Source organism: Dasypus novemcinctus, chromosome 5 (genome assembly GCF_030445035.2).
Source record: "Dasypus novemcinctus isolate mDasNov1 chromosome 5, mDasNov1.1.hap2, whole genome shotgun sequence".
NCBI lineage: Eukaryota > Metazoa > Chordata > Mammalia > Cingulata > Dasypodidae > Dasypus > Dasypus novemcinctus.
This window is the reverse complement of record NC_080677.1, coordinates 47,268,457-47,294,911: the sequence shown is the minus strand read 5'-3', so window position 1 is coordinate 47,294,911 and position 26,455 is coordinate 47,268,457. Positions and strand designations below refer to the sequence as shown.

General features: G+C 38.4%; 1 pseudogene; it reads right to left on the bottom strand.

Annotated features, from left to right (window-relative positions):
• Positions 1-18,889: 18,889 nt before the first annotated feature.
• On the bottom strand, positions 18,890-25,258 carry LOC101423189 (SH3 domain-binding protein 4-like; annotated as a pseudogene).
• Between the last annotated feature and the right edge of the window lie 1,197 nt (positions 25,259-26,455).

Genomic DNA, 26,455 nt, shown 5'->3' with positions numbered 1-26,455 from the left:
AGTTTCTCCAACATATGCAGTTTTCTGCTTTTTTAATAGTGTCCATTTTAGTAGGTTTGAAATGGTATCTAATTGTAGCTTTGATATTTATTTCCCTAACAGCTAGTGAGGTTGAATATTTTTATGTGCTTTTTTGCCATTTATAATTCTTCTTTAAAAGAATTATATTTATCTATATCTGTATATTATCTATAATTATCTATTATAGATATATAATATCTATTATATTCAGTTATTTTGCCCAGTTTTTAATCAGGTCATTTGTCTCTTTGTTGTTGAGTTATAGGATCTCTTTATATATCATGAATATTAAACCTGAATTGGATGTGTGATTTCCAAATATTTTCTCCTATTGAGTATTCTAACCTGTGGGAGGAGGGGCACCCGGCTTGCCTCAGTGGCAAACAGTGCGGCAAGAGGTGACACCGCCTCTGCCCACTGGGCCTAGACAAGGTGACCACGCCTGACTAGGCCTTTGCTGCTAACGGCTAGCCGGCGCTGTCCTCCCCCTTCCTATCTCCCGCCTAGCCCAGCTCTCACTTTCCCTCCCCCCTCCCTTAAACCTAATCTCTTAGTACGCTGTTTGCCCAGCAACAGCTAACAACCACCTATCAGCTTAGTAACAGTGTATCAAGAGTTAGCACATACTCTACTGGCCAATCACTAGCCCAATGCCAGAACATTGCCTTATATGGAAACAGCATTTGCCCTAGCCAATCAGAATCCGCCACACCACTCCCCAATCCTATAAATCTGCATCCCCTTTCGCAATAGACCAGACTTGTGCCATCAGCCTGTCTCCGTGACTCCTTCCTGGGTCGTGCGACCTCCATGCCTTCAGAGCCCCCGAGGGAAGACTCAGCGGCTGTATGAGGCTTTCTTCCCCACGCCAGGAACCCCTCTCGTCCCACAATGGGACCCCACTCGTCCCTTAACAGGGACCCCGCTCGTCCCACAACTGGACCCCGCTCGTCCCTTAACAGGGACCCCGCTCGTCCCACAACGGGACCCCACTTGTCCCGCAACAGGGACCCTGCTCATCCCTTAACAGGGACCCCGTTTCGTCCCTCACTAACCTTTTACCCTCTTCACAAAGTCCTTTGAGGTTCAAAAGTGTTTAATTTTGAGGTAGTCCCTTTATCTATTTCTTTCTTTTGTTGTTTGTGCTTTGGGTGTAAGATTTAAGAGACCCACACCTAACATAAGATTTTGAAGATGCTTCCTGACATCATCTTCTAGGAGTTTTATGGTCCTGCTTTTTATGTTTAAATCTTTGATCCATTTTAAATTGATTCTTGTATAGGGGCAGAGATAGGGGTCCTCCTTCTTTCCTTTGATTATGGATATCCAGTTCTCCCAGCAACATTTGTCAAAGAGAATGTTCTCTCCCCATGAAATGGGTTTGGTAGGCTTATCAAAAAATCAGTTGACTATTGAAGTGTAGGTCTATTTATGAACTCTCAATTCATTTCCATTTATCAATGTATCTTTATGACAACATCATGGTGTTTGACCACTGTAGCTTTATAATACATTTCAAGATCAAGAAGTGTGAGTCCTCCAACTTAACTCTTCTTTTTTAGGATGTTTTCAGCTATCCAGGATTCCTTTCCCTTCCACAACCATCTGTTTTTGATGACTTCCATTCTCCTAGCAGCTAGACTCCCATCCTAAATGAGAAAGACACTACTTTGAGGCAGGCAGATGTGAGTTCTAGCCCTGGTTCTTAGATTTAATAGCTGTTTTGATGTTCAACAAATTACTGAACTTTTTAAAACATTTCAGGAAGACTTACGCTTACCCCTAACAGCACATAGTATAACATTTGGTACATATTAGATGCATAATAAATATCAGTTTTCTTCCCTTTTGCCCTACTCCCTTATTTTCATTATAAAATAGGCTTCGTAAATAACAATGGGACAACTTACACTACAAAACAAACCTAGGGATATGGGGAGCAGCTCTGCTCCAAACCACAAAAACATCTTTAGCCAGTCAGTCATCCAGTCATATTATGTCTGGATATTAGAGCACTATGGAGATTTTAAAAGATGTATGACATGCATCAGATATTGTGTGCCCATTGTTTGGGTCCTCAGTCTGTACATGATGGAACAAGAAACATTTTTTCCCCAACCAGCAAAAAAAAAAAAAAAAAAAAAGGCAATACAATGAAAAATGCTGTATTAAAATAGTTCAGTTGCCTTGTAAAGTCATAGAAAGAGCTGCCTAGGCCTTAAATCAGAGAAAGGAAAAAAAAAAAGATTTGATTTACCACTCCACTGCTTACTATTTGTGTGGCTGAAAATCCTTAAGACTTAGTTTCCTTGCATGTAAAATAGGGATATTAATACTTACCCTTTGGGATTCAATAGAATAATACATACAAAGTACTTAATGTGATTACCTCATACAATGCAGCCCAGTTGTGTTATGCCTGGAATCCCCAGGTTACCTTCCAGTCACTCCGCTTAGCTCAGCAGTGGATTGAAAGGTGTCAATGGTTAAGTAGAAAATAAGGTTTGGACAGAGAACAGAGACTCCTATGTACTATTTTTTTTTTAAAGATTTTATTTATTTATTTCCCCCCTTTCCCCTCCTACTACCCTGCTGTTTTTGCTGTCTGTGTTGTCTTCTCTTCTCATTTTCTCTAAGATTCACTAGGATTCGATCCTGGAGACTTCTGAAGTGGAGAAAAGTTCCCTGTCAATTGCGCCACATCAATTCCTGGTTTCTGTGCTTCACCTTGAATCTCCCTGTCTCTCTTTTGTTGCATTATAATCTTGCTTTGGGGACTGGCTTACTGTGTGGGCGCTTGCATTTACCATGCGGGCACTCACGTGGCACTGTCTTGCCATGTGGGCATGCTTTCTCTTCTTTTTCATCAGGAGTTCCCCCCAGGGATTGAACCCAGTTCCTTCCATATGGTAGGTGGAAGCTCTATCACGTGAGCCACATCCTCTTCCCCCTATGTACTATTTATTAGGCAATTAATTTGAAGATATTTTATAGATTTTGAGTTAAATTTATATGTATTTTAATCATTTAGGGATCCCATATACGATGGATGTTTTCATAAGAATATATTGAAAGGGCGGGAATAATATATGTTAAAATGTGTTCTAAAATATATTTTCTAAGATGGAGCCACATACAGTAAAAATTGTTATATACAAATAGGAATTATTCTTTGGATATATTTTAAACTCTTAAATTCAATCCAATTTGATAAATTGTATTGGGGACCCTATTAAGTGCCAGGCTATGTACCAGTACTTCAGATAACAAAGCAGATAACAGATGCTTCTCATTGGAATTCAGAAATTTGGGGAGTGGGATACCTAACATGCACAGAAATGGCTAAATATTCAATGACATGAATAAAAATTTTGTTTCAGTGGAGGGGAAATGATAAGTGAGCTATTTACTTCTGCCTGGGGCAGAAAGAGACCTCGCAGAGGTGACAGGCTTTGGGAATATAAAAAGGTTCACCAAATAAAATGAATGTGCCACAATGATGAAAGAAGTTGTTGATGTAGAAGGAGTGGGGGGAGGTGGGGAGTGGGGTATATGGGAACCTCTTATATTTTTTAATGTAATATTTTTTTGTGATCTTTGTATCTTAAAAATAATTTTTTTAAATTTAAAAAAACGTTCATAGATGCAGGTGGGAACATATGCTAGTTAGGGAGGCAAAACCCAATCTGAACAGAATTAAAGAGATTTTCTCTAAAACTCAAGACAATACTGAAATATGATAGAAATTGGAAGAATGCATTCTAGCTTAACGGTCTTATTTTTTTCTTCTAGCATGCTTACACACACACAAACACACCATACCACAATCATTAGCAGTTTGACAATGGTGTTTCTCAGTCTTACATTTTTACATCAGGGAAAAAAAGGCAGACCAACTGAACCTTAATGTTTTGTCATTCTGTTACAGAGAATGAAGGACTTCAGTTTGCAGGAAAGCAAATCTAAGCTTTACCTACCTTTAAGTGGCTTCACTGACATAGGCAAAGGGATTCTGGGGGTTATTTCTAACGGGCACCCTAATGTTCCTATTGAAAGCTGTTTCACAGAAAGTAGTTCTCCCTATCTACCTTTGAAGCTTCTGCTACCTAAATTCTTGGCATATTTGCTCACTGATCCTGAATTCAAATGGACCATAGACAAACACTTCATTTAAAATGAACAAATGTGTTTAATTACTTGATTCTGAGGAACAAAGCAACCAAGAAAAGCAAAATCAGTTGTTACACCAAACCAACAAAGGCCCCTTTGAAAGAAATCAGTGTCATTATGTCAATATTTATTGTTTAGTTTTAATTAGAAGTTACATCTAAAGCTGTGGCCATTTCCAGACATCCAGAAATGCAATTGCCACATTTATAGCCTGTAGGTTTCTTTACCACCCATCTGTGTCCACACCCACTGTCATACCCAAAGTTCCACTTCTCATGAGGGCCTCCTGTTAAGCCATTACTAGATGTGAATCCGCGGAAGCTGAGGATATTTTGGCTCTTGCTGTTGGAGATTGGGGGAAGGAGGAGGAGCACAGTGAATGAATGAGTGTTATAAAATAGATGAGCTTGCTGCAGCATTCTGCCACCATTCCTTTTATCCTCCACTCTTTTGCTGGAATCCCCTGGATGCCCTCCAGTCACCCCTCTTACTTTACAGATAGCTAGACAAGTGATAGAAAACATAGACGGTGAGGTGGCATGGAATGTTTGCGCAAAGAACAGACTCTGGTTCCTATGTATTATAATATATCCTAGGCTATTGATTTGAAGATGTTCCCCAAATACTTCACAGATTTTGGAGCTAAATAGAAATACATTCAATTTTAATTGCTGAAGTTATGTAAACTTTACACAAAGCAGCCACTTCCTAAGGAATTGTTTTAAAAAGCATGCCACTTTTGCTACTTATGGATTGTGCACCATAAGTGCATCATCAAGAGATGACTTTTTTTAAAGTGAAATAAGAATTGCTACAGTGTAACTAATTCCACAAGGCATGCTTCCCCATTAACCTGTGTTTTACTATGACATTTCTATGTTTAGCTTTAATCCTCCAAAGATCATCTCTTTTAGGAAATGTTCAGCTAATGATGCCACTTCCTTTCAGAACTCAATTGAGATTTAAATTATGCTTCTACTGAAACATAAGTTCTTCAGCATATTTGACTGCACAGAATTGACATTATTTTTTATCTTTTTGATTATTCATGGACATAATTAACAAGCTGTTCTATTTGTTGACCGTGGATATTCAGTAGCTTCCAGGCTCCACATTTCAAAATGCAATAGAGTTATCATAATAAAATATGAGGAAGGCAGTAAAGCAGGAAATATTGTAATATATTTTTGCAACTTACACTTTGAAAGTAAAAAGTTCCCAGATCTCTTCATTATAGTGCCAGCTGATAGTGTATTTCTCAGCTTTCATTAAAAAAAAAGTGTGGATTTGTAATTCTGCCGAATAAAGCTGTGTATAAATGAAGTATCTGCAACACAATCATAGGAAGCATATTTTTTGTTTCACCAGTACTTGCTTATGTTACTCATATGAATAATATGATTGATTTTACTTTATCTCCAACTGGCAGTGTTGTAATAAATCTATCTCTGAGTTACCCAGTGCAGGATAAAATGTTATTTTTCCTCAGTGTTGTCTCATTTGATTACAATTGAGGCCTTGCCTGGCCGCATTCCATCCATAATTAATCGTTGCTTTGGTTTCTAGTTGGAGTAAGGCCAGTGCTGTAGCCCTTCATATCTTTAGATAACGGTCTACTATGCCAGCTGGCAAGTCAATGGAGACCTTTCACACTGAGTCTAATGGGCGCAAATGGCTGAGCTTTTGTCAGGGGCAGTTCTTTAAATGATGCCATGCCAGAGAAGGTTCAACTTGCTGTGGCTGACAGTCTCTTTGGCAGCTCACCCTTTGAGTAAATGCCATATGCAGAAAGGTTTCATTCTGCCAATTTATTTTAGTGCCTTTCATTCCACAATAGAGGGTACTTTCAGTGGTGATAGGAAAATGAATTCCTTTATGGCTTTACTTCAGGGGCTAGATCACTCTCTTTCCTATGTATTGAGCTGTAATACCATTAAAAATAGTGACTGCATTTTTGCTTTACTATAGAATTTGTTTTTTTGTCATGCAGTTTATTTCTCAAGTTTATGGTTTCACATTTCTCCCAGAGGAAGAATGTGAAGTAACTAGGCAAAAAGTTAGGTAATTATCCATCCAAATCCAAAGCTGACTAAAATTCAAATAGTGCTTCATTAGTGAGAAAAAAAAAGTATCAGACGTAACTTTAAATGTATATGTAGTCACTTGATTCACACTCTGCATGGCTACCTTAAAAACAAACTCCATGAGTTAGCATCCTCTTAGTATATTTATGAAAGAATCTCATAAAAATATCAGAATTCTAGCCTAATTGTGATATTTAAAATTTAAGATAGATTTCAAACACAAAATTCTTCAGGAGCCATGCAGGTAATGCTGAGTGGAGTGGACCGGGTGTGACAATTTTGAGAGACTGTGTAATGAAATAAAGGGAGCAGCTACCAAAGGAGCAGTCCAAGCAAATTGTTGGCCTGTGAGGGAAATGAAGAAATGAGCATAAGTGGGTCTAGTGATGCCAGATCTTTCTTTTGTCAAAGGACAGCTAGATCTTTTGATTTTTATCTGAAACCTCTTGTTTTTAAATGCTGGCAATTTAGGAAAAAAAAACCCAAAAAACCAGGAACTAAAAGGATGCTATTTATGGAAGAACTGGAAATTTGAGCTGACAGCATTGTCCCGAAAGGCTTAGCAGAATAAGACATTTAAAATGTGTTTCTATCTTTAATATGTTTACATGCAAAGGTATTTTTCCATTGACATATTCATTTTTTAAATAAAAAAATTAATAAAAGTAATAATGATCCAATTAAACAAACTGGTGTTCTTTGAATGTCTGTAAAATCCTTGCAACTTAACTCATCAGAGAATATGCGTTTTATCACTTACAGTGAAAGACTGTTAAACTGGTATTCAGAGCTGATCAATTATATTGCTTTAATGAGCTGTATTAAATTATATTGTTTTCTTACAAGTCCTCCCCACCAATTGTGCAGTCACTACCATATACTACGAAATGATTTACCAAATGAAATTTTCTTGTTGTATCACCTATTAAACATTTATGCTTCTACATAAAACCTGCTTCTCTTTTCATGGTACCAAAAATAGTTAGAATTTGAAGATTAGCAAAAATTATGTTAAGTCAATAATGTATCTATAGTGTGATCAGAATAAATCCTAGATTTGGAATCCAACAAATATATTGATTTGCTCATGATTGTTAAGGAAAGGTAAAAAGAATATTTTGAAGGCAATTTTGAGGCAAAAATAATGTAGAAAGATGGCATATGAAAATTCAAGGGACGTGAGACTCTAGAATTTCTGTTTCTTTTTTTAAAAGGGCTTTAGGAAATGGAAGACACAAGTTCAGGGTTTGATATTCTACAGAGAAAAGGAGGATATTTAGAAAATAGATGTAGCAAATAACTTGGTAAGTTTGGATGTAAAAGAATTGAAATGGTTATTTTTTTTCAAATAAAATTAAATTTGACTCTAAGCCAGGATTGCCTCAAATCGCTGGGTTTCAGCAAAGGTCTGAGGGATCTTATATAGAAGCTTAATGAGGTTCCAATGATCCGCCTGTAGCTCTAGTGGCTCCTCTGAGTTACTCTGGTCCGAAGCCCTCAAAAACCCTTAAAACCAGCCAAATCCATGGCTTCTGAATGGTTCTTGAGCAGGGGAATATTGCTCTGGGCTTGGGAACCCAGCGCAGGGATGGAGCTTTCCCAGCGCACCATGTAGTGTTGCCCTTTGAGGTTCTGACTGAACTTCTGCTAGCAAGTAGCGCTTTTTCTTTTCCTGTTATTTCTGTAAACTGCAAGCCTCTATTCTCTCCCTTATCCCTTCCTAAGTGGCATTCACATTACTCCTAGAATGATACGTCTAATGACCTCAGGATTATTCAAAGAAAGGGAGGTTGTCTTCACCCATTGAGGTTATAGTCTTTCCTTGTTATCTTTGAAATAGGTGAGGAAAAACATATCAGGAACAAAACACAAGTAATTATATTTTTATTATTTTTTAGAGCAATAAAATAATGCAAAAATTAATAATTCAAGTATACTGACTCGAAGAACACATTTTAGAAGTTTCCAGTAGGGAGCACCCAAAAATATCTAGGAATATATGTATACTTATTTTTTATATGTATTCTCATTTTTTATATTGGTGCAGTTTTTCCAATAAAGTAATTGGAAGTGGGGTTTTGAGATGTTGACTTTACCCAGAATATACATGAAAAGACTTTATAATCTTTGGGAATAGGTGTGTCCACATCTTTGAACTGGAGAAAGTTAACTGAATTTTACAATGGAACATGATTTTTAACCTATCTCCCTTAATATAAATTGTTTTTTACCCCCCAAAAATTAAACCTTAGAAAAAAAGAAAATTGCCTTTAAGCAATTATAAATTCTCTCATCTTGTGGGGCTCTTTTTAAATTACTTTATTTTGTACAACAAAATACAACTTAAGGTAGACATATTAGCCAGGAAACAATGCAATTCTCTACTCAGGAATTTTATATTTTTGGATTTTTAAAAATTATTGTGGATATTACCTTACTATACAAGCATTGATGTCTTTATAGGCAAGCTTTAAGATCACTTTTAAAAATCAAATGAGGAGTGGGTGTAGCTCAGTGGTTGAGCATCATCTTCTTACATACAAGATCCTGGGTTTGAAACCCAGTCCTGGTACCTCGAAAAAATAAAATAATCAATTGATTCTGTCATAGAAGCCTTATATTACATTTATAATATGAATGTAATAGTCATAACGTTTATAGTTTGGAATATAGTTGTCATTACATGTAGATAAAACTTGCTGTACCTTTAAAAGTTCGGACAGAAAGGAAAGTATAGATGCCCTTGAAAACTGTTGGATGACTCAAGAAGTTCTAGCAATGACTGAAGAGCAGGTGAATGATGTGGAAGAGAAATATAGAGAATTTGAATACAATTGCTTCGTGAAATTTAAGAGTAGAAAAGATTAATATTTCTAAATGAGTTTATTCTTTTATAAATGCAATTTTAAATATGTGTAATTAATAAATTAAATATTATAAGTAGAAATTTGACTTTTCAAAAAGTTTAATTTTTAAATTTATCACTTATGAGAGTGAAATAAGATTTGGGAGACTTCTTGCATTCAGGTATGTAAAGTATTTGGAATTAGGAGTTCATGTGTATTTGAAAATCTAAATGCACCTGATATTCAAAGTCTAAAGTAGTTCTTCAGCCTGAGGGAATATTGGAAGTTTGCTAATTCCCTGAAATATTTGCAAAACACTTTGAGTGTTTATGCATATGAAAGGCATTTTTCTGGAGTGAGGATACTATGCTCCTTTTCAAAAGTATGAAGACTGATAAGGACCAGTGCTCCAAAGCATCATGAATTGAATGATGTGGCCACCAGACATTGTGGTTTCTCCTGTGGGGTGGAAGTAGAAGTAAAGGATAGAATGTGACTTGGACTTTGGGATCACAAATAATTAAAGATGGTACCTTCCTGAGAGGTATAGAGACCAAATAAATAACTAAATAGCTTGATCGTGAAAAACAGTGAAATCCAAGTTCGGGGGATGCAAGAAAAGATAGTGACAGAAGCTTCTAAGTGGTGGCTCTTGAAGTGAGGTGAGTAGCAGCATTGTGTTTCCGGGTGTTTTTTGTTGAGCAGGGAGTTTGCAATAAGAACTATGTTAAGCCCTCATGGTTAGTGGGAACCAGCAAACTTTACTAGGTGATGTGTTAGGGTATCAAACAAGAGGACTGAAGATCCAACTAGGGCTCCAGCCCTAGGGAGGGGCTTCCTTCTCCAGGAAAGCAAGATCAGCCAGGTAAACCGGGCAAATTCTATGAGAATAGATTCTGTAGGTAGAATCCTGGCTCAGATTAGGCTGTCCTGCCTGCCTTGGTCATAATTAGCTCAAGGACTAGGCAAGACAGGGTATGTGATTAAACAAGGTTGAAAGGAAATATGGACCTGTTTAGTGGACAGTTCAGTATGCTAAAGTCTTGAATAGCAAACAGTTAGGTGATCAGATGTTTATTCTAGGTCTTACTCTCCTGTCAGAAGCTATGACTTTCTTATTACTCTGATACTTCATTTTGCCTGTTGAAACCTTGGTCTTACTATTTAGTTCTGGTACATATACAAAATAAAAATGTTATAGGTATGGTTTACATGTACTTTTTATTACTTAAGAGAATAATTATAAAGCAAGAGAATAAGTGATTAGTCTGAATGCCAGGGAATCCCTAGGCTATCGTTACTCTCTACATTGTGTGACTATTAATTTTCTTTTGAAGGAAAGGAAACAAATGTTACAGAAAAACCTTACAGGTACTTAATAGCTATTTCCTCCACCAAATCTGTGTATCTATACTTCAAAATAAAGGTGAAAGGATAAGCTTTAGTAAGTTACAAAGATGCAAATCTCTTATGAAAGTTAATGGGAACAGACAGTCCTGCTGGAAATTTCCCTAGAGAAGAGGCTTAGTCCTAAAATTATTCCCTTTAGGCCCTAAATTAGTTCATTTCGCTAATTAAAAATGCATGTATGAACCAGAATGTATCAGAATTTATAGCTATATTTGGCTGCTAGTCTCTCCGAGGTATATTCAATGCAACCATTTTTTTTTTAAGATTTATTTTTTTATTATTTATTTCTCGCCCCTTCCCACTCCCTTGTCTGCTCTGTGTCCATTCGCTGTGTGTTCTTTGTCCACTTGCATTCTTGGCAACACCAGGAATCTGTGTCTGTTTTTGTTGCATCATCTAGCTGTGTCAGTTTTCTGTGTGTATGGCGCCACTCCTGGGCAGGCTGTACTTTTTTCGTGTAGGGCGGCTCAATGCAGGGCATACCCCTTGTGTGTAGGGCTACCCTACGCAGGGGACACACCTGTGTGGCATGGCACTCCTTGCGTGCAGCAGCACCATGCGTGGGCCAGCTCACCACATGGGCCAGGAGGCCCTGGGTTTGAACCCTGAACCTCCCATATGGTAGGTATATGCTCTATCAGTTGAGCCACATCAGCTTCTCTCAATGCAACCATTTTTATGCCTTAAAAAAATGTTTTTTCTTTCCTATTAGTCTGAATGTCTGAAAATCTACTAAATAATGTCAACACTAAATTTTATTTCTATTGAGTAAACAAAGGCATGAAAACAGCATCTTTTATCATACATTCTATTTAAATAATTAAGCAGCTAGTTAACTCTTTGTAATCTCATCCATTGTGTGTGTTTTCCCTCATCTAAGGTAAGGGATTCTATTTTTCTATAGTATTATTCCATATTATGATGCTATAATTCAAAAATGGTTTCAATTTCCTAATGCTTTGTATATTTTCTGTTTCCTTTACTTTTCTTATCTCCCTTTGAATTGAGAATACTAAATAAAAAATTACATTGGATTCCATTTAAATTATTAGATCACTGAAATATTCAGGAACATTAACCTGAAATATTAGTAAGACTCAGACACATTAGCAGAATTTGGTAAATGACCCTTACCTGCAAATTAAGTATAGTCTAACATGTACTTTTATTTGCATGTATATGAACTCAAAGCTTGCCTATAATTATTTTTAGATACACAGAATAAAACCCTACTTTGCAAAGGTATATACAAAGATGGCCAGGGTATAGCAGAAAGAATGATAGTAAGACTAATTATCTGCAAGTGATGGATGGCCAAGAATGGCTTGGTGATATTTAAAACAATAGTAACAAGGATCCAAGTGAAGTTCAATTTAGTAGAACAAAGGAGCTACTGTTAGTATTTAGGAGGAAAATGGATGGAGGAATTTGACGTTTACTTAATTTTTTTTCTTAACTAGAGAAATTGTGGATTTACGGAACAATCATGCATAAAATACAAGATTCCCAAATACCACACTATTATTAGGCATTGTTAACATCTTGCATTGCTGTGTTATATTATTTACAATTAATGAAAGGACATTTTTTATAATGGTACTATTAACTAAAATTCATTGTTTACAATGAGGTTGACTGTTAATGTTATACAGTCAAGTATATTTTTTTATTCTGGTAACAGACATATAACCTAAAATTTCCCCTTTTAACAACATTCACATATATAATATAATTCAGTGCTTTTAATTACATTCACAGTGTTGTGCTACCATCACCACCATTCATTACCAAAAGTTTATGATCAACTCAAATAGAAACTCCGTTCAATTTAAGCATTAACTCCTCATTCCCTACCCCCTACTCACTCCCTGTTAACTTATATGCTAGATTCTGGCTCTGAGTTTCCTTATTCTATTATTTCAAATAAGTGGGGTTGTACAATATTTTTCCTTTTGTGTCTGGCTATTTCACTCAACATGATGTCTTCAAAGTTTGTCCATGTTGTTGCATTTCAGAATTTCATTCATTTTTATGACTGCATAACATTCCATTTTATGTATATACCATGTTTTGTTTATCCATTCATTGGCTGATGGACACGTGAGTTGATTCCATCTTTTGGTATCTGTGAATAATGTGCTATGAATATTGGTGTACAAATATCTGAATCCCTGCTTTGAATTCTTTTGGATATATACCTACTAGAGGCATTGCTGGGTCAGATGGTAATTTTATACTTAGCTTCCTGAGGAGCTGCCAAACTGTCTTCCACAGCCACTACATTGTTTTACGTTCCTACCAGCAATGAGCGAGTGTGCCTATTTCTTCATGCTCTCTCCAACACATGTAGGTTTCGGTTTTTTAATAGCAGCCACTTTAGTGGGTATAATATGGTATTTCATTGTAGTTTTGATTTGCATTTCCCTGAAGATTAGTGATGTTGAGCATCTCTTATGTGCATTTTAGCCATTTGTATATCTTTATTGGAGAGATGTCTATTCAAATCCTTTGCTAGTTATTTAATTGTGTTGTCTTTTTTGTTGTTAAGTTAAAGGATTTCTTTATATATTCTGGATATTAAACTTTATTGGGTGTGTAATTTCCAAATACTTCCTCCCATTGTGTAGATTGTCATTTTACTTTCATGACAAAGTCATTTGAGGCTCAAAATTTTTAATTTTTATGAGATCCCATTTATCTTTTTTTTTTCTTTCATTGCTTGTGCTTTGGGTGTGAAGTCTAAGAAACCATTGCCTAACACAAGATCCTGAAGATGCTTCCCTACATTTTCTTCTAGGAGTTTTATAGTTCTGGCTCTTTTATTTAGGAATTTGATCAATTTTAAGTTGATTTTTATATAAGGTCTGAGATATGGGTCCTCCTTCTTTATTTTGCAAATTTATAATCAGTTTTCCCAGAGTACCCCTTGCTGAAGAGACTATTCTTTCCCAATTGAGCAGCCTCCAACTTGTCAAAACTCAGTTGACCATAAATGTGAAGATTGATTTCTGAGCCTTGATTCAATTCCATTGGTCTAAACGTCTATCCTTATACCAGTACCATGCTGTGGCTTTGCAATAATTTTTAAGATCAGAAAGTGTGAGTTTTTAAAATTCACTCTTCTTTTTCACAATGGCTTTGGCTATTTGGGGCCCTTTACCCTTTTATATAAATTTGATAGGCTTTTCTGTTTCTTCAGTGAAGGTTCTTGGAATTTTGATAGTGATTGCGTTGGAACTATAAATAGCTTTGAGTAGGATTGACATTTAACAGCATTCTTCAAATCTACGAACAGGAATGTCCTTATATTTGTTTAGATTTTCTTTTAGCAATGTTCTTAGTTTTTGGTGTACAAACCTATTACATTCTTATTTAGATTTATTCCTAGATTTTTGATTCTTTCATTTTCTATTGTAAATGAAATTTTATTCTTGATTTCTTCTTACGATAGTTCATTGCTTGTGTGTAAAAACATTACTGACTTCAGATGTTGATCTTGTTCCTCATCAGTTTGCTGAATTCCTTTATTTTTTTGAACAATATATTTTATTTTTCCTTATTATTTTTTTTTAATGTTACATTCATAAAATATGAGGTCCCCATGTAATCCTCACCCCCCTCAACCCACTCCTCCTATGTTAACAACCTCTTTCATCATCGTGGCACATTCATTGCATTTGGTGAATACATTTTGGAGCACTGCTGCACCACATGGATAGTGGTTTACATTGTAGTTTTCACTTGTCCCCAGTCCAACCAGGGGGATTTATTAGCTCTGCAAGATTTGTGATGGATTTTTTTCAGGATTTCTGTGCATAGGATCTTGTCATCTACAATTAGGAAAGTTGTACTTCTTCCTTTCCAATTTGGATGTTATTTATTTATTTTGCCTAATTGCTCTGGCCCAAGAACTTTCAGTACAATGTTGAATAAGAGTGGTGACATTGGGCATCCTTGTCTTGTTCCTGATCTTAGAGGGAAAGTTTCAGTCTTTCATTATTAAGTTGGATTTTAGCTGTGGCTTTTTCCTATATTTCCTTCATCATGTTGAGGTAGTTTCCTTCTATTTCTAGTTTTCTAAGTATTTTTATCAAGAAGGGATGCTAGATATTGTCAAATGTGCTTTCTTCATCAATTAAGATGATCATGTATTTTCCCCCCATTATTCTCTGAACATGGTGTATTATGTTAATTGATTTTCTTAGGTTGAAACACTCTTGCTTATCAGAGATACATGCAGTTTGATTATGGTATATAATGTTTTTGTGTGCTGTCCAATTTGGTTTGTTATTTTGTTGAGGATTTTCGCATCTGTATTCAAAACAGATATTAGCCTGTAATGATCTTTTCTCATGATATCTTTATCTGGCTTGAATATGATGCTGACGAGGGCCTATTAGAATAAATTAGGAAGTGTTTCCTCCTGATTAATTTTTTAAAAGAGTTCACGCAGTTTTGATGTTATGTCTTCTTGGAATGTTTGGTAAAATTCCCCTCTGAAATGATCTGGTCCCGGGTTTTTCTTTGTTGGGAGGTCTTTGACTATAGACTCAATCTTTTAAGTAGCACTTGATATGTTGAGATCTTCTATTTCTTCTTGAGTTAGTGTAGGTAGTGTGTGTGTGTCTAAAACTTGTCCATTTCATCTAGGTTATCTAATTTATTCACATACAGTTCATAGTATCATCTTATAGTCCTTTTTATTTCAGTGGAGTTAGTAGTAATGTTATCATTCTCATTTACGATTTTCTTTCTTTGTAACCTCTCTTTTTCTTTGTCAGTCTAGCTAATTGTCAATTCTTTAGAAAAAAACAATATTTGGTTTTGCTGATTCTTTTTTTTTCTCAATTTCATCTGTCTTCAAATAAGCTTTATTTTTTTTCTTCTGATGGATGTAGGATGATTGAATATCTGAAAGTGACTTGTTTCTCTCTCTTTTGCTAGGATGCAAAGGAATGAATTATATGTAAATTAGAAAGTAATGAGATACAACCCTCTCTTGCTGCCAAATTTCGCTTTTGGTGGTCAAGAACGTCCTGTTGAAGCAATGAAGTGTAAAAACCAGCTTCAACTGGATGGCGGGACCTGCGCAGAAGAAGCCTCTTGCTGTCCTCACTTCAACTTGCTTAATTAACATAGTAAAGCTCCCATCCAGGGGCAGAGTTATCTGCTCTGTTTTGATCATGCAGTATATGTGCCAGCATGATTTCCTGAATTTACTAATCATAAAATTATATAACTAGTTATGTGTGTTCATCCATATGCATAAAAGTTAATGCATAATCAAAGCAAATGCTAAGTAAAAACTTGGGTTTTTCAGCAACAGTAAACTGCAGCATGGGGAGTTGGGTCTGAGTAGCTTTAGACCAACCTTGTCTCCTGGCTGCAGATATAATACATGTAAGTTCTGCCTAACTCCTGTGTTAAAGTTTTTTCTCTGGTTATTCCCAAAGGCCCAGCTTTGGGACCTTATATTTCTGCTTGCTTTTGTTTAGTTTGCTCTTTTTTTCCTCCTAATTCTCTAGTTTTGAAGTTGGGCCTCTGATTTAAAACACGGCTAGAAATTTCCCTCTCAGCACTGTCTTTGATGCATCCCATAAATTTTGATATATTGGATTTTCATTTTATTTTGCCTCAAGTTATTTTCTAATTTCCCTTGTGATTTCCTCCTTAATTCTCTGGGTTTTTAAGCATACGTTGCTTAATTTTCACATGTTTGCAAGGTTTCCTTTTCTCCCTTTTCAATGATTTCTAACTTTTCATTCTGATGTAATCTAAGAAAGAACATTGTATTATTTAAATACATTAATTAATGAGACTTGCTTTTTTTGCCTAAGATATGGTCAATCCTGGAGAATCATCCATGTGCACACAAGATTTTCTTGGGTGAATTGTTCTATATATGAGTGATAGGTCTAGTTGTTTTAGAGTATCATATCTTCTTATGGATCTTCTGTCTGAATATCCTATCTATTATTGAAAGTGATGTAGTAAATTTTCCTACTATTAATGTAGAACTGTCTATTTCTCCATTCAAATCTGTGAGTATTTGCTTCACATATTTTGGGGCTCTGCTGTTTGTTGCATGTATATTTGCAATTGTTACATCTTCTTGTTGAACTAGTCCTTTATCAGTATGTAATGATCATCTTTGTTCCTTATAACTGTTTTTGAATTAAAATCTATTTTATATGATAATATAGCTACCCCAGCTCTCTTTTAGCTCCTACTAACATAGCATATTTTTTCCATCATTTTAACTTTCACCTTACTTACAGCTTTAAATTTAAGGTTAGTCTCTTGCACTCAGCATATAGTTGGGTCATGATTTTTTATTCATTATACCAATCTACGCATTTGATTGGAGAGTTTAATTTATTTACATTTAAGTTCACTACTGATAATGCAGGACTTTGTCCTGCTGTTTTTCTATTTAGTCTTTGTAAATCTTACACCTTTTTTTTTCCTTTTCCTTTTTTTTTTTTTTTGGTTGTTGTCTTTATTTTTTAATATTACATTAAAAAAATATCAGGTCCCCATATACCTCCCATCCCCCTCATCCCACTCCTCCCCCCATAACAACAATCTCCTCCATCATCATGAGACATTAATTGCATTTGGTGAATACCTCTCTGAGCACCGCTGCACCTCATGGTCAATGGTCCACATCATAGCCCATACTCTCCCACGTTCCATCCAATGGGACATGGGAGGACATACAATGTCCAGTAACTGTCCCTGCAGCACCACCCAGGACAACTCCAAGTCCCGAAAATGCCCCCACATTGCATTTATTCCTCCCACTCCCTACCCCCAGCAGCCACCATGGCTACTTTCTCCACACCAATGCCACATTTTCTTCGATCACTGATCACAATAGTTCATGAATAGAATATCAGTAATTCCACTCTAATCCATACTCTATTCCTCCATCCTGTGGACCTTGGAATGGTTGTGTCCACTCCACATCTATATCAAGGGGGGGCTTAGCTTCCACATGGATACTGGATGCAATTCTCCTGCTTTCAGTTGTAGATACTCTTGGCTCCCTGGTGTGGTGGTTGACCTTCTTCACCTCCATGTTAGCTGAGTGGGGTAAGTCCAATAAACCAGAGTGTAGGAGCTGAAGTCTGTTGAGACTCAGGGACTGGCTATCACATGGTCAGTCCAGAGATTCAGGTCCCCTGGGTATACATTAAACCCCAGCACCAACTACAGTTCTGGTAAAAGTAACAGGAGAGTTTTGTGAACAAAGATTACATCTGAGTCCGGCTCCATCACACAGAACACAAATTCCAAAGTAGGGCTAACTGACATGGTACCCATGATGTGGCTGTGCATGCATTAACTGGGAGGTGAGCAGCAGTACTTACAGTAGATACAAGAAAGTCCACTAGCTATAACAGCCCTAATTTGGTGGTGAAGTTTGACTCATGTTCATGGAAGAGGCTATGACCACTACAGAAAGAACTCAGCTGTCTCTGAAGTAGATACATTACAAGGAGGGCTTAGAGCAGCAGAGAACAGCTTACTCTCAAATGGCATTTGTTCTTTTGAATGACTAAGTACACATGGGCAGGGTCCAGGGTTCTGAGTAAGGAACACTACCATAAAGAATTTTGACTTCCAATTGCTTTCCAAAGTATTAGTAGAAACACAGCAACAGCACCTAATCATTAATGTTGGAATTAACTCTGCCCACAAAAGCTCAAAAAGGTTTCACAGGTTTTTGGGGATTATCATCCATCATGACAGGAAGAAAAGTTATGGAATACAATTAGAATAAGAGGTGAGAGTAGGGCCTAGGGCATTCACAGAAAGGAAGGGCAGCAATAATACCCATTTATTGTAAAAATACTTTTTTTCCTATTTGATTTACCTTTTTACATGTACAGAGTAAAGAAGGTCCAACACTTGAACAATTACCTTTCTGTCTAAATGTTGAAATACAAAGTGGGACTGGGAGTCAGAAATGCTCTCAATGACATTTAACTGTATATTTACACTTGTAACATAATTTTAAAAAGTTTCTATACAACATGACCTCAAAAGCATCTGTCTCTATTGTTATTTTTTTCCTCTATAGTCCATAAAAATATTAGATACCAACTTTCTTATATGTCCTCTTCCCCCATACTTTAAAAAAGTGATTTTAAATGTAAATTTATACTTAATAAATATAAAGTTATTTGACTGGCAACAACCTGCAGTAGAAAATCCCTCTAGTCTCCCTTTCAGTAGAGAAGGGTGGAGCATTGTGTGTGCTTGGTCCTGGGGTATGGGCCCAGCCTGGAGTAAGCCAGAATCTGTCTGAACAGCTGTTCTGCCTTCCTCCTCAGCTCCACAGTGACTGTGTGGGAATCCAGCATGGGCCAGGGAAAGAGGTAGGGAGGGAGGGAACCAGTTCAAATCACAAAGTCATCCTGGTCCACAGGGCTGAAGGTGGTTGCTCTCAGAATATCTAGGGAGTTCACCAGGTTGAGAGTCCCCGTGAGGTGTTTCTAGTACTTGGTGATGGGAGTTTTCATCTTGTCCAGGCCAATGTGCAGCTCCTGGATGACAGGCTGGTAGCTGTCCCTGATCTGGTAACTCCAGGTTAGTAAGAAGTCATATACTGGTTTCCACATGGCCTCACTGTCCACCAGTCTGTTCTTGTCCTGGTGGGGAGACTCATATGCATCCATCTGTTGCTTAGAGATCTTGACAAATTTTCAATTAGCTGCCTGCAGTGCTGAGCCACCTTGACAGCTGTAGTCAGGAGAACAAAGTCCTGTAGTAGTCTGACCACCAGTCCATCCATTTTCAGTAAGGCCATTCATTAGTTCCTTCTGAAAGGATTTTCTTTGTTCTCCATGTTGTTAAAATCCTTCAAATTTTCCAGAATAGATGCCACTAACTTGGGCTCACCATCCAATCCTGTCTGGCGAAAAAAGGAGAGCAGCAGATTTGTTTAGCCAGAGCATCTGCAAAGAAGTACCAGCTGCTGATGTTCTCCATGAGCAAGGTCCTCACAGAGGCAAAGATGCAAGGGAGGAACTAGCAGGGTCTCAGAATCTGCTCCAGTAGCACTGTGGAGTAACACTGAGAAAATACTCAACTTGATCTTCCCAACCACCAGCATGTCCTTGGTGTGCACAAGGATGAGTTTCCCCTGGTAGTTGCTGATATATGACTTCTTGGTCCAGAACTGTCCTTTCAGCCTGATCTCCTTGCTGAGGAGTGTGATCATGTTGACCTTCTTCTACTCCAGGAGATAGTGATTCTTGTTCTGCCTCACTCCTGTCTTGAGCAACTTTCCAAACTTGAGGCAGGACATGGAGAAACATTGGGTACTTTGTCGTGGTGGCAAATTGGGGACAAAATGATCTTTCCAACCTCATTCTTCTTGACAAAACATTCTCTGCCTTGACAGTTTGATGGCACTTTTAAGTGGCAGCTGGGAAGTCTGGAGATAGAACTGGGTCAAGATGGCCTCCTGGTTGCCTTTCACCTGAACCCTCAAAGTGAAGTCAGAGAGCTCATTTGGATTGTGGGAGGTGATGGGGAATATGAGGCTCACCTTGCCCAGCTTCATCTGGAATCCCCTCGTGACTTTGGCTTGCTCACTGGCTTTGACTTCATAATTCATCATGTTGGTAAACAGATAAATCTTGAGATTTGAGCACCTGGACAAAATGAACTGATGCTTACCCCAGAGCTGCAGTGCCACTGGGGCAGGGCTGGGGGCCTGGCAGGTGAACTTGCTGACCATGAGTCTTTGGGACACACTCATGCCCCAAAAGGGTCATCACAGTTTTAAAAGATGAGTAAATGTGTTCAGAACCATAGAGGCCTACTGTGACTTTTTCACTGAAGTCCCATGCAATGGAAAGGAAGAGAATGTTTGGGCCATGGGCAACAATTGCCAGGTACATACAGGGTTCCAGAGTTCCAGGTTCTCCAGTTGTACCAGGACTATGGGTATGAGGGATGGAGGCACAGGGTTCTTCCTTTGAGTATTGGAGTCACAGTATGCTTTTGTTGAAAATTTTATTTTTTACCTTAGCTGAAACTTTCATCTCCAACATAATGCAAGTCTTTACTCACAGGTTGCTTAGCTTTACCTCCAATACAGGGCTGATGTTGCTGGATTTATCATTGTTGAGTTTCAGTGGAGGGTCCAGAAGAGCTTTCATGGAGATCTGCTGCATTTTCCAGGAGGTATATGACATTTGGGCACCTAGATGCTGATGTTGGTGTTGGAAAGTTGCATGGTTTCCCTGGAACAATCCAGCTTGCATACGATGTTATTTTTCACAGCCTGGGTCTGGTCCCAGCCAGAGCTTTGGCCAAGTAATTCCAAGTCCTGGTAAAACTGGGCCAGCTTTTGGTGGTTCAGTCAGGCAGTTTGAAAATCCTTCTGCTTCTGAAATTACTCAGGGAGCATTAGACTTGGCTTGGAGAATGGAGAGTCCCCACAGACTGTAGGAATGTTTGCTTCTAAAGAAGAGGTTGTCTCATTTGGCTGGCAGTTCTGCATTGAGCCAATGTGTTGCTGTAAACTCATCAAAGATGTTGCGGGCCCTATTCATGGTTGCTCAGCTGGATTAGGTGAAAGGGGATGTACCAGTATCAAGCAGTAGCAAATCCACAGTAATTTTGAGATTGACCTCATCAAGGCCCAGCATCACCAGCAAGTTTCCATTCAGAAATAGGTTTGTTTGGATCCTGTTCCATAAAGCATTTATACTGTACATTTTGCTTGGTCCTTTCTTTCTTCTGTCCATCCTCCAAGCAAATCAAACTCCTTGGCCACTTTTTCTCCTCATTCTTGTCATTCATCCCACTACCAAGACACTTAATGTTGAATTAGGGTAGATTAAGGACTGTACATAGGAGGAAGGGATATAGCCCATCCCCATGATGCTATATGCATACCACCACTTATCACTGGGGGTATCCAGGACATAGGGATAGTCACCCTTGGAGAATTTGAGGGTGGTAAACTTAGTTGGGCAATAGTCCTTCATTGTGATCACTTCTCTTGCATTTCCAAAAGAGGTGCAATTGTCCAGAAGCAAAACACTGGGAGAAGGCACTCTATTAAACTCTACAGTTTCTTACACTCCTATCATTGTCTCAAGCTGTTTTCGTTTGGAGGGTAAATTCTGAGAAGGGAGGTATGCCAGCAAAGAGTTTCCCAAGTCAGCTTTCCGAGCCAAAATAAGGCCAGGGACCCATGAAGTGGTTGCAGACTGCCTCCAAACAGCCCTGGGGAGGGTATCAAGAAGTGAGTGAGAAGCTTTTCCCCTTGCTCCCCAAATCTGCACTTTCTTGGCCTGCCCTGCAAGTACAGTCCTAAGAAAAGCATAGCATCTTTAAGATTACTCAGCCATCTTTGTCCAGGGCAGGATGGAACAATTGCCACCCACGGAGCTGGGCCCTGAAGTCACTAATCAGAAGCTGCCATCTGCAATCAGCCATGCCCACCATGGTCTTGGGGAAGAGGATTTTTACATCCTTTTCTGTCACTGGTGAGCTAGCCAGCAGCTAGACCCCACTGTAGCCTGCCATGAGAATGGGGAATGGGGTCGGTAATCCCCATCCAGAGCAAGCACTGTACCTTCTTTACTGTAATTTAACATCCACCTCCTCCTGCTCTTCCCTGGGTGTTGTACAGTGTTCTAGTGGCCTCTGGAGTTTTGAAATAGTTGTTTCAGACAGCTTCTGCCTGTTTAATAATTCTGGTAGAAGAACTGAGTCCTGGAGTTGCACACAGTCCTCTCTTGAAGTTAACTTTAAAGAAAAGCAAAAGTAATTTTATTTATTTGGAGATTCCAGGATGGAAAAGAATGAATTACAACAACTAGTTCCTTGTTCCTGCAAGAGAAGCAGACTCCTAGAAAAATAAATTATTAAAGAGGGTCCTAGAGTCTTCAAAATATTACATTTCATATAGAACAGCAGGGAGTTGGTGAATGTTCCAGGCTGGGAGTATTCTAAAGAGACATAATAGTTATTTATATTGCATAAAACTTGATTGCAAATATTTTTGTGATATTGGGAAAATGTAATAGTGGTCTGGAATCTTGCAAAATGTGTTTGGGTTAATAATTTCTTAGAAGTGGTGATGGGGTCATGATTATATAGGCAAAAGTCTTCATTTTTGGAGATGCGTGCTGAAGTATTTAAAGGTAAAGTATTGGAATGCATATTACATGATTTCAAATGGCCTGGCAGAAAATGAAGTGTATGTTCATGTATAGATGGAGTTGTGATAACTCACACATCAGTAATGCAGGTGAAGGGTATATGGCTGTTTATTATACTCTACTTTCAACTTCTATTTTGTTTGAACATTTCCCCCCCACCCCCCAAATTTTAAAGACAAGTAACACCACCCCCAACAAACAGACAAGTAACAAAGAACAGGTGCCAAGGAAGATAATATGATAAACACACATATTTATAATTGCCTGCTCTTGAGACTACATTATATTGATAGTGAGGAAACACAAAGGGGTATAAACTCATAAAAATGAAGTGAATATGAGGAAGACATCTGCAGATTCATGATTTCAATAGATTTCTGGAATCAACTAGTGTATTGGTGAAAGGTAAAGGAGGAAGTCAGGTGTAGAATATACACAAGGGGCAATAGACCAGGCGAGAGCTGATCTGCCTGGATATACTCTGGACTTGGAGAGAGTCGTGACCATTAAGGCTTGGATTAGGATGTGAGATTTCTAATAGCAACGCTTTCCACAAAGAAGAATTACTCCAAACCAGTACTTATCTACAGACCAAAAAAAAAAGGAACAAAAATAATGAGTGCAATTAGTTAGTGCTGTTACCTCAGAATAAAGACCTAATTATTCTGCACTTGAAATCCTCTAATGGGAGACCATTTTTCTCCCTGCTTTCCACAATGGAAAGGACACCAGTCAAGAAGTTCTAATTATATATCTAGAACTCCCATTAATATTTCTAGTGTTACATTATTTAAGTTTGAACAGAAATCAAGAGTCACTACATATTTGATGAGTGCTTGCAAAATGAAAAAAATATAGGACAAACAAGTTTAAAAATTAATTTGGAAGACAGGATCTAATTCATAAAACAAAAAAAATTATAAATAATCAAACAGGGAAGCAAACAAATCTCAAAACTCTATTATGTGTTCTCAGAAAGATTCAAGAAGATATTGCCTTCATAAAATGAGAACAGAAGACAGTAAAAAGAAAGTCAAAGAACAAAAGATCTTGAAGGTTAAAAACATGATTGCCAAAAATATTAATATGCATTGAATGATAAAGTAAAATTATTCAGAAATTATAACAGAAGCAGAGAGAAAGAACATAAGAAAAAAAATTGAGAAATAGGGAAGCAACCCAAGAGTTCCAGCATGTCAATAAGTATCCCAGGAAAAGAATATGGATAGGAAAATATTATAAAAAAAGATACTAATATTCTTCTTCATGGTAATAATTTTAATACTAAAATTAAAGCCAATGATAAAAATTATATATTGCCATGATACTTTCTATACTTAAATGTATTAACTAATTAAATCCTCATAGCAGATAAGTAATAAATCATTCCCAATGGCCCAAAGCTTATATAATAGTAGTGTGACCAGAATCTATGCTCTTAATCATTAGTGAAGGGCATTAGTCTTCAAGTTGAGAGGACTTATCAAGTATTCAGGCCAGTTATTGGAAAAAAAATCCAACAAGAGGGTACAAGATTAGTAAAATTTCATAACACCCAGTAAATGTAGTAATCCTAAAAGTTTCCTAAGAAGGAAATGAAAATGAACAACAGCTGTTCATTTAGAAGGGAGAAAGAAGAATCAGACAGATTTTATACTTCTCATTACCAATCCTGTTAAAAGACAATGTTCAAAGGTCTAAGGAAAAAATGATGCTTCATCTAGAATTACATACTCAGCCACAATTTTTAAAACAGTCTATTTCTTATTCATACACCATACAATCCATCTAAAGTATACAATCAATGATTCTCAGTATAATCAAAATTGTTGATTTATCATCCCAATCAATTCTAGAATATTTTCACTGCTCCAAAAGGAAAAAAACCTCCCTGCACCTTATACCCCCTTATTTTTTTCACTTAGCATTGTTGAGGTACCTTTGTTATGTCTGACCAAAGCATATTAAAATATCACTGTTAGTGATATTTAATAGTTTGCATTAGGTGAATTTCCCCCATATACCACCCTATTAATAACACCTTGTGATAATGACATGTATTTGTTCTAGTTCATGTAAGAACATTCTTATATTTGTATTATTAACCATTCATTGTCCAAAACAGGGTTCAGTATGTTATACAGTGACATGTTTCATTCTCTAGTTTTCCTTCTTGTGACATAAACAACAAATTTTCCCTTTCAACTATAGTCACACCCACAATTGACCATTGTTAATTATACTCATGATGATGTGCTACCAATATTTCTATCCATTTTCAAACATTTATAATCATCCTTATTAATAATTCTGTGAAAATTAATTATCAGCTCCTCATTCTCTATCATCATTCCATCTCATGATAAACTATATTCTAGGTATCAGCTCCATGAATTTGCTTATTATACTTAGTTCATATTAGTGAGATCATAAAATATTTGTCCTTTTGTGCCTGGCTCATTTCACTCAGCATAATGTCCTCAAGTACCTGCATCAGGAATTCAGTCTTCTTTAGAGTTGAATAATATTCCATCATTGCGGCGGCTTGCTTGGTCGGTAGAGGTGGGGTCTGGCTGCAGACGAGGGGTCGGTCCAGCTCTGGACGAGGGGTCAGTCCCGCTCGGGACGAGGGGTCAGTCCCACTTGGGACGAGGGGTCGGTCCGGCAGCAGACGAGGGATCGGTCTCACAGGGGTTGCGCGGTTCGGCTGACGGGGTCGCCCGGCGAAGCCGGCGACGAAGGGGTTGCCCGGAGAAGCAGGCGACGAAGGGGTCACCCGGAGAAGCAGGCGACGAACTGGGGACAAGGGAGGCCAGGCCCTTGTCGGGGGCTCTCAGGACTGGAGGGCGCACGGCAGAAGAACTACTGCGGAGACAAGGTAAACACGCAAGTCCACTTTATTGAGGGAGAGGCAACAGTTTTATAGGGGCTGGGGAAGGCTGATTGGTCGAAGCCACGCCCTGTTCTGATTGGTTGCCGGCGAAAGGTCAGTGGGCGGTACTGGACGGGGGAGGGGTGGTGGTTAGGGATTGGCTGTTGCTGTTGCTGGGGGAAGGGGCAGGGTTTAGGGATTGGTGGCTGCTGTTGCTGGGGTGGAGGGCAGACTTGAGTTTCCCACCCACGCCTGGCTGTTGCTGCTGTCGGGGGGAGGGAAAAGGGCAGACTGGATTTTTCCGCCCACACCTGGCTATTGCTGCTGTCGGGGGAGGGGAAAAGGGTAGACTGGATTTCTCCGCCCACGCCTGGCTGTTGCTACTGTCGGGGGAGGGGAAAAGGGCAGACTGGGATTTTCCGCCCTGCGCCTGTGCAGGGAGAAAGAAGAAGAAGGGTGCCGCCCTACAGGCATCGTGTGGCACCATCCGGGAGGAGGGGCGGCTGCAGAAGCATGGCTGCCAAGAAGGGGAGACCCGAGGGCACTCTGCGCCCATGCCGAGCTCCCTTCAGGGGTGGCGGTGAGTCCGACCAGCCACCCTATTATGGGGGCAGCGGCTTGGCCTGCCGCGGCTGCTCCCCCGCCAGGCCAGCAAACCACACTTCAGCCCGAGGGGTGACCGCATTTCCCCCTTCTTTTCAAATAAGGGCCAGGATGGCAGCAGCAACAAGTAGCCGAGGCCCAAGAGGCAGTAAGCAATGAAGGAAGCAGGGCTGAAGAGGGAGGTGAGTATGACGGGGATATAAATGTACAATTTGGGGGGCGGTATCTTACCGTTGCAAGCAAGGGTGGCCAATGTCC